Source organism: Gopherus evgoodei, chromosome 1 (genome assembly GCF_007399415.2).
Source record: "Gopherus evgoodei ecotype Sinaloan lineage chromosome 1, rGopEvg1_v1.p, whole genome shotgun sequence".
Taxonomy (NCBI): domain Eukaryota; kingdom Metazoa; phylum Chordata; order Testudines; family Testudinidae; genus Gopherus; species Gopherus evgoodei.
In genome coordinates, this window is record NC_044322.1 from 201,766,352 (window position 1) to 201,781,963 (window position 15,612).

A 15,612-nucleotide genomic window follows, 5' to 3' on the forward strand; every position below is an offset into this window, starting at 1 on the left:
CCTCTGGAATCTCTCCTGTCTTCCATGACTTTTCAAAGATAATATCTAATGAAATGTTAGGATGACATGTATACAGTAGTTTCATTTCTTGGATTTCCAGCTGACATTAATTTTTTTCATAATGAGTATTCAGTTTTATCTGCTGTGTTTCAGCTTGTAGGCCAATTACAATAACTCCGGTTTCACATACTTAAATATTTGCACTTTGGGATGCAACTTTTCACATATCCCAAAATGAATTAAAAAAAAAAATCAAAATCCTTTCAATCACTTGAGTTCAGTGAGGGTAAAGTGCAGGGGAGGGAGGAATTAATACTAAGCATGCAACAAGATTTGAAAAATAGTGTGGTTGGAGTCCCCATTGAGACTAGAGTTTTGACTTAGATTGGAGGAGACAATGGGTTTATTTTAAGGAAGTTATGAGCCCTTGAACATCATGTACTCACTTAAGGGTGTTGATCACGAGGCATGCATTGCATTTGCAGTTGGGAACGTGTGGACTTTTAAGAGTTGGCTGTCATCTTGGGCCATGGTTTTGGTTCTGCACTTAAACCAACATGGTGCTAGCATAGGAGCAATTAAGGTGAAAGAGAGGTTGGCTCAGATATACTGCTCAGTAGGTGTATATACTTTAAATTAAAATTAAAGAACAGTGTGACAGTGTCACTTTAAAATGCTTTTTGGTTAATTTGGTAAAGGATGTTGAGCGTTGTACGTCCGAGTTAGCATGAATGTAGGTTGGGTTTGTAATAACAAGTCAAAACTTCATTAGCATTTGTCCAACTCAGTGTCCTATTAGAATCATAGGACTAGAAGGGACCTCGAGAGGTCATCCAGTCCAGTCCCCTGGACTCCTGACTGGACTGAGTATTATCTAGACCATTCCTGAGAACTGTTTGTCTAACCCAGGGGCAGGCAACCTGTGGCATGTGTGCCAAAGGTGGCACGCAAGCTGATTTTCAGTGGCACTCACGCTGCCCTGGTCCTGGCCACTGGTCCAGTGGGCTTTGCATTTTAATTTTTAATGAAGCTTCTTAAACATTTTAAAAACCTTATTTACTTTACATACAATAATAGTTTTGTTATATATTATAGACTTATAAAAAGAGAGCTTCTAAAAACGTTAAAATGTATTACTAGCACGCAAAACCTTAAATTAGAGTGAATAAACGAAGACTGGGCACATCACTTCTGAAAGGCTGCCAACCCCAGCCTAACCTGCTCTTAAAAATCTCCAGTGATGGAGATTCCACAACCTCCCCAGGCAATTTATTCTAGTGCTTAATCACCCTGACAGGAAGTTTTTCCTAATATCCAACCTAAACCACCCTTTGCTACAATTTAAGCCCATTGCTTTTTGTCCTATGCTCAGAGGTTAAGAATAATTCTTCTCCCTCCTCCCTGTAACAACCTTTTATGAACTTGAAAACTGTTATGTCCCGTTTCAGGCTAGCCTTTTCCCTCATAGGTCATGTTTTCTAGACCTTTAATCATTTTTGTTGCTCTTCTCTGGACTTTCTCCAATTTGTCCACATCTTTCCTGAAATGTGGCACCCAGAACTGGACACAACACTCCAGTTGAGGCCTGATCAGCGCGGAGTACAGCGGAAGAATTACTTTGTGTCTTGCTTCCTGCTCATACCTCCCAGACAGGAGCAGTGCCAGAGATTCTGGCGCCCTAGGCAGAATTCGGGGGGTGGCATTTTGTGCGCTCCCCACGGGGCACACAGGAGCTTCCGGTCCCGCTCCCATCGCACCGCCGAAGAAGAACCCTCCGCCGAAATGCCACAGGCGACAGTGGCAGTCATTGAGCTGCTCAGTTGCCTGCCGCTGCTTTCTGCGGCACGTCGGCAGAAGGTCCTTCTTTGGCAGCGCTATGGGAGCGGAACCAGAAGCTCACGTGCGCCCCCTGGGGAGCGCACAAAATGCTGCCCCCCAAATCCTGGCACTCTAGGCAACCGCCTAGGGTTGCCTAATGGAAGCACCGGCCCTGCTCTCAGAATGATGTTCACTTTTTTTTTTTTTTTTTTGCAACAGTCATAGTTAGCTTGTGGTCCACTGTGACCCCCCAGATCACTTTCCGTAGTACTCCTTCCTAGGCAGTCATTTCCTGTTTTGTATGTGTGCAACTGATTGTTCCTTCCTAAGTGGGGTACTTTGCATTTGTCCTTCTTGAATTTCCTCTTATTTACTGCAGACCATTTCAGACCAGATCATTTGAATTTTAGTCGTATCCTCCAAAGCACTTGCAACCACTCAAAGCTTGATATCATCTGCAAACTTTATAAGTGTACTCTCTATGCCATTATCTAAATCATTGATGAAGATATTTAACAGAACTGGACCCAGAACTGATCCTTGTGGGATCCTACCCGTTATGCCCTTCCAGCATGACTGTGATCCACTGATAACTGCTCTCTGGGAATGGTTTTTCAACCAGTTTTGCACCCACCTTATAGTAGCTCCATTTAGGTTGTATTTCCCTAGTTTGTTTATGAGAAAGTTATGTGAGACAATATCAAAAGCATTGCTAAAGTCAACGTTTACCAAATGCCTCTCCAGCTCCAACTGCTCTATCACCACATCCCTCCGCTGGCTGATGCCCCGGGTGTGGCTACGGCAGAAGAGCTGGGTGTGCACCTTCCCTACATCCCACCACTGCCGCGCTGAGGGAAAGGCATACTTCTGTTCCCACCAGGCCAGCCAAAACTCCCGGAAGGATGACAAACCCCACATCCTCCAGCAGGCTGTTACTGAAATGCCAATAGGCCAGCCCCGGCCTCTCCGAAGAAAGAGAGGCCATCACGGCCACCAAATGGTGGTCCGAAAATGGGGCCAGCCGAAATCTGGAGGAGTGGGCCTGCGAGAGATGACATTGAGAAAAATAAATACGATCCAACTGGGAGTGGCTTAACCGGTGTTCCTCCACCCGGACACAATTGAACGTAGAGTCATCGTCCGGGTGGTGGTCGTGCCAGACGTTCACAAGGGAATGATGGACTACAATCTCCCTGAGGACATCTGCAGCGACTGGGCTCGGCTCGATCCCCGTGCGGTCCCGCTCCTCGAGGGTGCAGTTGAAGTCTTCACCCAGGACCAGGCACTCTCGAGGATCCAAAGTACCAAGGAAGGCGGACACCTGCCGAAAAAAGCACGCCCTCACCAGGCCGGATGCTGGGACATAGACATTGACAAGATTCAACGTTAGCCCCTCCATCCAAACTCAAAGGTGCAGCGGGTGACCCGGCATAACCTCGGTAAACCCCAGCACCTTGGGCTGTAGGTGCGGGGAGAACAGTGTCACCACCCTACCCTGACGGGCTGAAAGGTGGCTAAAATAGACCCCATCTCCCCACTCCAGCCACCAGCTCGCTTCGGCGGCTGGGTCTGTGTGGGTCTCCTGCAGGAAAATAACTGAGTACCCCCACTCCTGAAGGAAGGAGAATACCTGGCACCTGCGGAGATCCGACCTGCAGCTGCGGCTGTTCAAAGTGGCAAAGATGGCTGGTGACATAAAGAGGGCTGGGGATGATCCTCGTGGTCTGGGGCGCTAGCGGCACCCATTGGACCCTGCAGCAAACAGTGACCAACCCCGAAAGCCAGCAAGGCGTCATGGAAGCCGCGGGTCTGCTGGTAAGCCTCAGCATCCCGCTTCCCGGTCCCTTTGCCCTCCCCCATAATGGCCCTCATGGTCTGGAGAACAAGATGGAAATCATCCCAGCGCTGAAGAGCAAGATGCACTCTGTTCGTGGAGCCACGAGTGTCCTCCAAGAAAGAGCGCATCTCGCTCCTCTGCGCGACGGGGACTGGGGTAACGGACCCCCCTGCCAGCCCCGTGGTCTATAGAGACAGGCAGGCAGGGATCAAAGCCCTGTCGCGGCACCTGTCCGTCCGGCACCGTGCCACCTAACGCAACACTCAGCCCCAAAGACAATGGCAGAGGGAGAACTGCAGCCCCAGATGGGCCGGAAGAAGGAAAAACAAAAAGCGCCTTCTGGGGGCCCGTATAAAAGGAAAGTGAGGCAACCTCGGGGATGGCAGCAACAGGAGTGAGGGAAGAGAGGTCAAGGACTGGAACAAGGGCAGGGACAGGGACAGGACACAGATCTAGGATGGGAGCAGAGTCGGGGCAGGGAGCGGGGACAAAATCTAGGGCCCGAGTGACAGAGCCACTGGAGCACGGTGCCTCTTGACCCAACATGGCAGTTAAAGGGACAGCAAGGAAATGAGGTGCCTCCACAGCACTAGCCTCAGGTGCCTCACTAAACGCGGCACCCACAGTTACAGCACTGGCCAGGGCCGCTTTAGGCCTATTCCACCAATTCCCCCGAATCGGGCCCCGCGCCTAAGAGGGCCCCGCACCCAGTGAGAATCCCTTCCCTGGCTAGAGGCACCTTTTTTAATTTTTACTCACCTGGAGGCACTTCAGGTCTTCGGCAGCGCTTCAGCGGCAGGTCCTTCAGTGCCGTTGAAGACCTGGAGCGAGTGAAGGACTCACCGCCAAAGACTCGGAGCACCGCCTGGTGAATACAAGCCTCATGTGGTTTTTTACATTTTTTTTTTAAGTCATCCCTGCCGGGCCCCATCAAAACTGTTCAAATTGGGCCCTGCACTTCCTAAAGCCGGCCCTGGCGCTGAGGGGAAGGTGAAAAGTGCAGCCCCATCTCATGGGGCAGGGCACCCATGGGCTCAGAGCCTGGCTGCTCAGCGTCGGCTGCTGCCACAATGGGCATGGCGATGTCAGCCAGATTACCAGTTGTGGCCAGACAGCAGGTCAGGGCCAGGGGCGCTGCAGAGGCCAAAACAGGGGCAACCACCTGAGACGGAGGGAAGGGGAGGAGTGGGGGCGCCAGAAAGCAATTGCCCGTACCGAGGCCCTCGAGCAGGGGGGCATCCACTCCCTTGGTGGTTGGGGTGAAGCCCAGGGCCTCGATCTTGGCAAACATAGAGGCAAAGTCCCCACCCGCCGCTACAGATTCCCCCTCTACAGCAGCCATTGCAGCGCCGAGAGGGGGCACAGATGGCAACGGGGCAGTGGGGGCACTGCCTGGAACCCCCTCAAGGAGGGATTCCATAGGAGAGATGGTACTACCCGCCTCCGCAGCTGCAGCGACCTTGGCCGACTCCAAACAATGAACGTCAGCAGGGGATGCAACAGAACACCCAGCACCAGTGACCCCCTTCATAGTTTTACAGGGAGTCCCTTCCCCCTTGCCAACGAGGGAGGGGTGCTGGGCCTGTGCTTCCTGCTTGCGGTGTCTCCATCACACAAGCTCCCAGCTCCCTGAAGAGGGGGGCTGGCCAGCTGAGTCAGGGCCAGGAAGAGAGGGCAATGACGGGAGGGCAAGGGAAGGCAAGGGCTGGACAACAGGGAAAGGAACAAACTCCCCCTGAGGCAAGCCCCGCTCAAGTCCTGCTACCGGCCCTGCCACCCTCACTTCAGCGGCAGGGCCCGCATGCCCATCTGGGCACGTCGGGGGGACCTCCCCCAAGACCCGAGCAGAGTTGACAACGGTCATGGATGGAGGAGGGGTGACCACAGGGACCGGGCGATCAGGGCCGCTGGCGATGATAGAGCTGATGCCCTTCTGGATATTGGGGGTCACAGATGCCCCTCCAAGCTGGGCCAGGGGGCAGTCCCTCCGGACGTGCCCCGCCACCTGGCAGAGAAAGCACCGGGCAACCCCCAACGAATAATAAATCCGGTACTGGGTCCCTCAATGGGGCACCAGAAAGGACCCCTCCAAAGCCTCCCCATCACATGCCACCAGCGGAACTTGAACCTGCACCTGCCGGCGGAACGACAAAACATAGTGGAGGGCGGGGTCCTTACAGCCCAACGAAAGGGGGCTGAGGATGGACAGGGGCCTCCCCAGGGTGGAGAGGAATGGCAGAAGGGCAGCAGTAGGGAGGAACAGAAGAGAGAACCACCCATATGCCCAGGTCCTCCAAAGGACCGAGGGGGACATGAATGCCCCCCACCGCCAAGCCCCTCTCCACCGCCTCCTGGGCAGCGGCCTCTGATGCCAGGAAGAACACCTCCTTCCCAAACATCTTAGAGGCCACCACCACGACCGTGGGCCCCACCACCCGCGCCAACGCCCGCACATAGGTTTCCACGTGGGGCGAGGCCAGCACCAGGAAGCAATGCACCCTGTGCTCCCTTGTGAGAGTGGGAAAGGGGCCCCAGCTGCCAGGAATGGTATTCTGGGAGGCGTCTGGAGCAAGCGGCGAGCAGAGGGGATTGCAGCCACCTGGGCATATGCCCTGGGGGCTGAAGAAGCAGCCCCCCCCCCGAGCTGGTGGAGGGAGCAATGGGCAAGGGAGAAGGGGGAGCTGTGGCTGGTGACGGGACTGCAGTGGGAGAAGGAACCACTGCCATGAGGGGGTTCACCTTCCGGGCAGGGCCCTTGCCCTTCTTCGTCCCCCGGCCTTTCCCACCGGCCAAGGGTGCGGTCTCAGAGGTGGAGGCAGCCGAGGCCGCGGCAGCAACAGTGGAGTCTTGGGAGCCCCTATCCATGCCCACCAGTGCCTCAATGGTAGCAATGGTGGGCAGCCCGGCAGCGGCAGTCGAGGTGGCCATCGCAAGGGAGAGTACGGGGAGGAGGAACCAAAAAGGAACTGCAGGGGCGTCCAGAGAAGTCCCACCCCCTGAATCACCCACCACAGAAAGGGAGAGAAGGGGACAGCCAGTAGGACAGGGGAATGGAAGGAAGGGGAGGGAGGAATGGGAGGAAAGGAAAGGGCAGGGGACGGAAGGAAAGGAAGGAACATCCCACCTGCTAGGCTGAAAGCAGGGTGGAGGGGCACCAACAGAAAGGAGTAAAGGGAAACAAGGAACACAACTCCAGTACAAGATGAAAAAGAAACCGGCTCCACTAAGGGAAAAAAGGGAAAACTAAGACATCATGGAGGAGAGTGCATTGGTGAAGGAACGGAATAAAAAAAAAGGTGGGGGGAGGAGGAGGGAATCTCAAACACCAACAACAGAACGTGGGCACACAGGCAATAAGGACTGAACCGGAGGGAAGGCAAGAAACAAGGGGGCAGAATGCAGGGGAGGTCTAGAGCAGGTGAGCCTCAGGCATGGAGCAAAGAACAGGGTGGTTTCAAAAACAACCAAACCAGAAAAAAAAGGGGGTGTGGGGAGTGGGGCTGGCAAGCAGGTCTGCACCACAGGACAAGGGTGGGGCAAACAAGCTAAGTATGGACTAAAAAGCCAGAAAGGGCAAACCAGAGCAAACAGGGCAGCTAAAGGAGGACGGGCAGGGCAGGTAGCAAGGGGAGAGGGGGCAAGCAGCTGCAAGAACAGGGCAGTGGGCGAGGCAGAGGAAAAGGAGACCCGCCAGCCAAATGCAGCAGGGGAGGGAGGACAAGACCAAAGGGAGGGAAAACGAGTACCCACGGGCATCTGAAAAACAAATGCCTGTTGTGCTGCCGCTACGTTCTCTGGATGGTCAAAGGAGCAGAGCAAACTGCTAGGCTAGAGAGCAGAGAACAGAGCCAGAAGGCAGGTAGAAAGGTGGAGGGGGCAGTAGTGGTGGCAGTAGAGGAGTGGATGGAGTAGGGGGAGGGCCCCAGGCCACTCCCCACAGCAAAGGCACCTACCACCACAGAAGCAGGGATGTAGCAAACCCCACTCCACAAAACAAAGCCTCCTCTACTCCCTCCTCAGCTCCAGCAGCAGCTCCCCAGCAGCAGTAAAGGTAGCAGCAACAACCCAGCCAGGGGGACCCCAAAAACAATGGAAGAAGTAGGGCCTCACACTCCCCTCTGAGGGTCACACAAGCAGGGTCCTCCCCACAGCAGCCAGGGGGGTAAGCAGCCAGCAAACCGGCCTCAAGAGAGTAGATCAGTCTCAGAAGGAGCAGAGCCCTGTTCCCTGGATAGCCAGGGGCTACTCTAGGCCAATCAAGCCACCTGAGGCCAACTTAACCAGTTAGGTTAATGTTGGCACCTGACCTCAATTAACTGACAAAGGATCAGTTAATGCTGTTAGGCTAATGGAGACAGCTGGAACCAATTAAGGTCCCACTTATACTGCTTTAAAAGATCTCCTTGCCAGTTTTCTTGAGAGGTGCCTAGGTGAAGGAGAGGAAGCATTACTGAGCCCTGAGGTAAGGATGAAGCTTGGAAAAGGGGAGCATGGTAAAGTGGCCCAGGGAATCAAAGCAGTGTCAGTGGAGGAGGGAAGCTACTAACAGCTGCTATTATTAGGGTCCCTGGGCTGGAACCCAGAGTAGAGGGTGGGCCTGGGTTCCCCCCTTCCTCCCTGCATGATCTACAGAGATCCCTTTGAGAGGGGAAACAGACTTTGGTCCAGCCGGAGACCAAACAGTGCCTATGGAGCTCTAAGGAGCAACAGAGACTAGATATTCCACCTCCCAAACTGGCCTGTGATGACAATAGCTCAATAAGCTGTAACCTTTGCTGCCATACTGGGAAAGGGAGGTCATACTGAGGGCCTTAGTGAGCTTCTGAGGCCACTGAATTTGCCAGGAAGCGTGGGACCCACAAATACAAACTTGGAGCTTTGTCACAATACATAAAACTATATTACTGCATACACCAGACACAACAACTGAGTTATGCTGTAACTGCCTTGGTGGTCCTCATACATCATAAAACACAGGAGTAAAGCTCAAGAATTTCTCCATCCCCCACTCTGCAGGAGAAACTATATCTTTTAAATGAAGTGTCCTGTTTATTATATACTATATAGATCTAACTCCTAGATGGTACCCAGCCAGACAAAAATACAGGCCATTTCACAGTCAATTTCCCCCTTAACTGACAACTGTGATATCACAGGTTATACTACTGAATTTCTGTGCAAACGGTGAGTAGATCCAGTGACAAAAAAATCCTATTTCTTTTGTTGGGCATGTTCATATTTAAATATGAAGTTCAGAAACCTTCCACTTGGAAATGTTTGTTCTATGGAAGAAGAACATTATAAAGCATCTCATTAGATAAAATAAATATCCCAATATGCAGCTTGGGAACAGAACTATAAACATGGACACTTCCTATCAAGTAAGGAGCCAGCCTGTCCTGTCATCCCTGAAAAAGAGAGCTACGTTCTTAAGTGATGTAAACTATTCTCTTGTTACTTAGTGGACTATATTCACTTTGTTTCTGCAGCGCATCTGCAGTGAGTGCAACTGAAATGGAAGATGTATTGGGCTGACTAAACAATTGAGAAAATATAAATAACACTGTAAATTTCATAGCCATTAACTAAAGCAGCAAAAGGAGAGATTAATTATGAAACAATAGCAAATATATCATCTTGTCTCTTAAAAAGCCAGTTCTACAGGGTTGTTGTGTTTTTTGTTTTTTTTCCTCAAAGCTTCACCTGGCCTGCAAGGAGAATTCCATTTAATGAGCCTGAGTTCCTAGACAATGCACTTCTTCTCTGGTGGAAAGGTGTAAATTTGAGATTTCAGGCAATCCTGAGGTACATATCCAGAGTCCAAGGGTTAAATTGTAGCTAGCCCTTACAACTTTAAAGTAGTTATTTATCAGAAACTGTATTTGGGAGTCTTCAGAGCATAGTAATAGCATAAAAGCATCTTAGTTAAGCTTTATTTGGTTATTTGTTGTGCAGCCAAGAGGTTACAATACTGTACGTTACTTTTCTATAGTGTACTTCACTTCTTTAAGCATTGCAGTACCTCAGTGAGAGAGGTAATTAATATCCATTTTACTGAATGGGAAACCTAGTCCCACAAGTTTAGTGACTTGTCCAAAGTCAGACTGAGTCACCAGCAGAGCTTGAAAAGAAACTAGACCTCCTAATGTAACCATTAGACCAAATTGCTCTCAAGGTCACTGATGATAGTATCTCTCCCTGCTTTTCCATCCCAACGGAGGGTTCTGTTCATACCATAAGCCAGAATTCAGCAGCAATGGTTATTTTGTTTCTTCTGTAGATGTAAAAGACCTGGTTTCCAACAGAAGTGGAATCTCTTTCCATAATCCACTGTAAAATGACACTGAACCATAATGGCACCTAGAACACATTTCTCCCAACATACTGTCATCACCTTCCTCAGAGGCTCAGTCTCTCCATAGCAGAAGCAAGGATTTCAGAGGTTTTTTTTTCTCCTTACATAGCTCTGTAAGGCTGCCTGGGGACAGTCTGATCTACAGGGAAAGGGTTCAGAAAGCATAAAAACCTCAAATAGAAATTTGAGGAAGTAAGTCTTTGTGTTTTATGTAGAAGTAAACTATCAGAACTGGATCTGGATGAACTTGGAACTACCCCTGCTTGCCTCAGGCTGAGTAAACCAGTGGGAAAGCCTCCAAGCACAACAGCCTTGGTAAGTCTGCATTGAATTTTAAGGGGAAAAGGGAAATTATGAAACTTCATCTTTGGAAAGTCCACAATCTCTGCCAAAAGGTTCTTTCCTTCCCCACCTGGATGTAGTACAGCAACACAATTATGCTGTCAGTGCTTACACTCTGGATGTGGGAGTTGGGATTTCCCAGTCTCAAGGCCCTTTCCAGCTAAGGCTCTCAACCCATGAGTACAACCAGGAAATTGTAATTGAGAAATGTAGATCTTTACTGGCAACCTTGGTGAAAAGATTAGTCAAGTTGCACACCCAAGATGTGCAGTAAACATGCTGAGATAGTAGAGGAAAACAGGTCATATTATCTGCATTTATCAAGAGGATAGCAATTTATAACTGGTTCTGTAAAGCACCAGCAGTTGAGCTTTGCTAAACATGGGAAATAAGTCAAATTAATTATGGATCCTCAAACATTATAGTGTATCTGTACAATACATTATATAGCTATATATGGATTATGGCATTTAAGAACAGTAGAAACCTGAGCCTGGTTGGAATGAAAAACACTGTTTAAGATTAAATTTGCTAGGAAATCTCATTTTGCCAACTGATATATTTGTGCATGAATGCACAGATTTGTTGAATTAGTAATGGATTTGTAAATAGAATTTAGCTACCTGATTGGGCTGGATGCATAATGTAATTTTCAAGATAAACTATCTAAAAATGCATATATATATATATATATATATATATATATATATATATATATATATATATATATATATATATATATATATATATATATATATATATATATATATATATATATATATAAGGAAGGGTCACATGCTCAGGGCTGGCTCCAGGCCCCAGTGCGCCAAGTGCGTGCTTGGGGTGGCATGCTGCGGGGGGTGCTCTGCGGGTTGCCGGGAGGGCAGCAGGCGATTCCGGTGGACCTCCCGCCGGCATCCCTGTGGAGGGTCCGCAGGGACGCCTACGGCAGGTCCACCAGAGCCACGGGACCAGCGGACCCTCTGCAGGGACGCCTGTGGCAGGTCCACCGGAGCCGCGGGACTGGCGAGTGGCAGAGCACCCTCCGTGGTGTGCCGCTGTGCTTGGGGTGGCAAAATGGCTAGAGCCGGCCCTGCACATGCTCCTGGCTTATGTGACCGCTTTGTGCTTTAACTTGCTAGCTGAGAATTCTTCTGCTGTGTGGAAAGAAAGATAGCCCTCTACTGTTATAGATCTAGCATTAGTTGGCTACTATACCACTCTTTCTTTGCTGGGCCATGATCAGGGGCAGGAATCTGTGCAGTTGGAGTGCAAGTCCTAGCTGCCAGACAACTTTGTGGTCTCTTACCACCTGGTGTAATTTAGAGAAGCTGCTAGAATCAGGGAACTGCTTTGAGGTGATAGCCATGTACTGCAGTGCAGGATGTGAGCCAACATGTATAAGATATGTGGAATTAATTTTTTGTATACTTCATACCATGTGTGGATATCGCTTTGGGCATAGACAACTTTGGAATTTATATTTAAAACAATGCCTGGAAAAGGGAGTGCAGTGAGCAGCAACTCACCAGTGCAGCGCCTCCTGCTGGTTCTCTTGAGAACTAGCTCTGTCCAGCCCAGAGCGCACACTGCAGGCCCATGTCTCACCTGCCTTAGGCCCCCCATGTCCCTCCTGGACCCCGGTGCCCCATTCCCTGGGGTTAGGCCCACTGCAGTACCCACACACACTGGGCCTCCCCTCCCAGGGGAACCCCCAACCCTCTAAACCCACCTTGCCACAGTGGCCATTGCCAGTCACCATCTAGTCCCCATTCACTGGGACAGACTGCAGCCTGTAATGGCCACTCATCATTGGCAAGGGGTTAGGCCCTGCTGCCTTTGCCTATTCCCAGGCTGCACCTCTATAGCCCCAGTACCTGTTTTGGCCCTTTAGCAAGGCCCACAGCCTGGGGATTTACCAGGCTGGAGCTTCCCAACTTCTCCTGCCTTTACCCAGCCCCACTCCATTCCCTGAGCTCCCAAGCAGTCTGGTTCTTCTACCTCCAAGGCTGGAGAGAGTCCTTCAGCTCCTGGCCCACAACCCTCTTATCAGGGTGAGCTGGGTCCTAATTGAGCAGGCCACAGCTGTGGCTGCTTCCCCAATCAGCCTAGCTTGGCTGCTTTCAATTCCTGTTCTCCAGGAGTGAGGCAGTCACCACACTACAGGGAGTGAACCAATTTGAGATTTTTAGATTTCAAGGTAGTTTAAACATGGTATCAAAATACTTCTTGGGTGCTGTCACCGTTCCGGGGTTGGTTGTACTTTTTGACCCCGCTCAGTATCTCTTCATGGGGACCACTTTCAGATGACAGTCTCACCATCTGCACTTGGAGGAAAATCCCATAATTCACCCCACTTATAGACTGGATTTCCAGGTGACAGAACTCCAGTTTACCAACCACATTTTCTCAGCCGGTCCAGCTGGTTTGGACCCTGTTATAGACTTCCCTGAAGGAACATTGATCAGTATGAAAAATCAGCATCACTGAGTATTTATTTTATTTATTTATTGATCCAAAGGAACATAGCAATCTGAGAGAAGGGGTTAAAACAACAAGAAGCCCTACACACACATTCATGTTCCCTAAAGTTTAGCATTTTGCCTTAGAATTAGATAGGCAACCCACATTTGGGTTTTATGCAGATGCTGTCTTTTCCCTATGTCTCTCTCAGCAGTCCTTTTTTTTGTTTGTTTGTTTGTTTGTTTGTTTGTTTGTTTATATATATATATATATATATATATATATATATATATATATATATATATATATATGTTCCTTTGTCTGCCTTGGGATCTTTGAACCTAGCCAAATGGATTTATGCATGCTACTGGGGAATGAGAGGTAGACTTCCAGAAGTTGGGTCAACATATTGGCCGTTAAGCACTGGTGACTGAGTTAACTCAACCTGTTATCTTTCCTACAGACCTGCTGAGCCACCTAGGGACTGAGTTAACACTTGGTACTCCATGAAGCAGCCACTCAATCATAATCAAACAGTGGGTCTCTCAGTTGTCATCATAATACAGATATCTCCCATGTTCTTTCATCGTGCCTTTTCTTTCCTGAAAATTTGCCCCCAACAAAGTTATGGTAAGTGGCATTTCAAATATTGTGATTTGATTTTCACTAAGTTCTAGGCAGAGTGTGAGTGTGAAAATGGACTTTAAAATGAGAGACTTGCTTCAAAATTAACTCTAAAGAGTTGAGTGTTAGTAGGAAGAGCATAGGACACACTGTAAAATCCCTACAGTAGATGCTAGTTAATGCTCAGCCACTGTTTGGTGAACAAAAGAATTAACCCATTTATTACGCATAGGACACTTCAGAATGTTTTTTCCATTTTTTTTTAATGCTCAATACTGCTATGGAATGTGACAGTAAATACAGTGACAGCTTCTGAGTTGCACAACTGTCCTTTAAATCCTGACTTTTCTTAAGTTCTTTGAGAGCTCATTTTGCTGGGAGGAATATGCAGGCTGTGAACAATATATTTTCATCATGGTTTGGTGAATCAGTATAGATTAAAACAAGAACTGACCTCAGTCAACCTAAACCTTTTTTTCCAGGTTTATAAAAACTTATTTTTTTCTGCATGCCTCTGAAGTGATTGTCAAACGATATTAAAAGCAGATGCATTTGATTATAAACATCTGTTTAAAAGGCATGTTTACTGATATTCATGATGCATCTTTTCATTCAGGCTTTGAAACATATAAAAAGTGTTTAGTAATTTTTGTATATTAGGGATGTGTTTGTCTTTGTAAATACATCCTGTGGGCACTGCTCTTCACCTAAGAAATGAGTCACATCAGGGAGATTCAGCCAGTAAATAAACTTTTTGTGTACTGTTCAAATAAAGTGCACCATAGCTAACGCAGCTTTTCACAAGATCTGGCAACCTATAAACATTCATGTTGTAAGGCTAGTTGTAATAGTCATCTGGTAACTCCCTATATGATAACTTTAAGAAAAGGGAAAAACTGGTAGAACTATATTTGTACTATTATGACCTTCATATGAGACTGACAAAGCCCTTTACAAACATGAAGACTTGCACAACCCTGTGAGGGAGGTAAGAGCTATATTCTTATTTTACAGATGAAGCAACTGAAGCAAAGATTAATTGACTGACTAGTCTAAAGTCATAAAGCATATCAGTGGTAGAATAAGGGCTTGTCTATAGAGTTAGTGCATGTTAAGCAGGGGTGTAACTCTACAATTCTCTAGCCCAGTGGCTCTCAACCTTTCCAGACTACTATACCCTTTTCAAGAGTCTGATTTGTCTTGTGTACCCGCAACTTTTCACCTCACTTTAAAAACAACTTGCTTACAAAATCAGACATAAAAATACAAAAAAGTGGCACAACACACTATTACTGAAAAATTGCTTATGTTCTTTTTACCATATAATTCTAAAATAAATCAACTGGAATATAAATATTGTACTTAGATTTCATTGTATAGTATATATAGAACAGTATAAACAAGTCATTTGAAACTTTAGTTTGTACTGGCTTCGCTAGTGTTTTTTATGTAGCCTGTTATAAAATTAGACATATCTAGATGAGTTGATGTACCCCCAGGAGGACCTTTGCATACCCCTATGGGTACATGTGCCCTTGGTTGAGAACCACTGCTTTAGGCTACCATGCAGTAAGTCAAAAGCCCACATAGCCAGTTCGTGCTTGGCAGGCTGGAGCACTGTAGATTTACATCTGTTTGTCATGCTAGTAGAGCATTGTCCAGGAATGTATCTGGGACATGTGCACATGTTTTGTACATGTATCACATTTTTCAATATTGGTAAAGTGGACCATCTTAGTTTTGTGTGGTGTAGATGACATGTTTTTAACAAACTCAGGAGCCTAATAAAGCACATGTGAATGATGTTCCTTTTAGAATAATGGAGTTGTATCCCGTTAGAGCACAACATGTAACCAACTTTACTCTTGCTTCATAGTTATAGAGTTTAAGGCCAGAAAGCACCACTAGATCATCTAGTCTGACCTCCTGTATATCACAGACCATCTATACCACCAAGCGCCCACACACTTAAACCAACAACTGAAATGAGACCAAAATATTACAGCCCACAAGAGACTAGATTACTGTGTGCCACAGGCAGAGAATAGAGGTGACTAGAGTGCATCGGTGTCTGAGATACCTGCCATGGCAGGTAAATGAGATGTACCCAGATAGTATTTGCAGTGACCTGCACCCAAACACTGCAGAGGAAGCTGAAAACCCCCAAATTCAA

General features: G+C 48.0%; 1 long non-coding RNA gene across 2 annotated transcripts in view; it reads left to right on the forward strand.

Moving 5' to 3' along the window:
* Positions 1–13,579, forward strand: part of LOC115646576 — a 47,804-nt gene extending 34,225 nt beyond the window's left edge. Inside the window, exons 5-6 of one of the 2 annotated variants that reach the window (XR_003999070.1) lie at positions 13,493–13,497; positions 13,569–13,579. This is a non-coding gene — a long non-coding RNA (uncharacterized LOC115646576). Of the gene's footprint in view, positions 1–6,914; positions 6,919–13,492; positions 13,498–13,568 lie in introns of both variants that reach the window. The other variant, XR_003999069.1, reaches the window with a different exon arrangement.
* Positions 13,580–15,612: the final 2,033 nt, after the last annotated feature.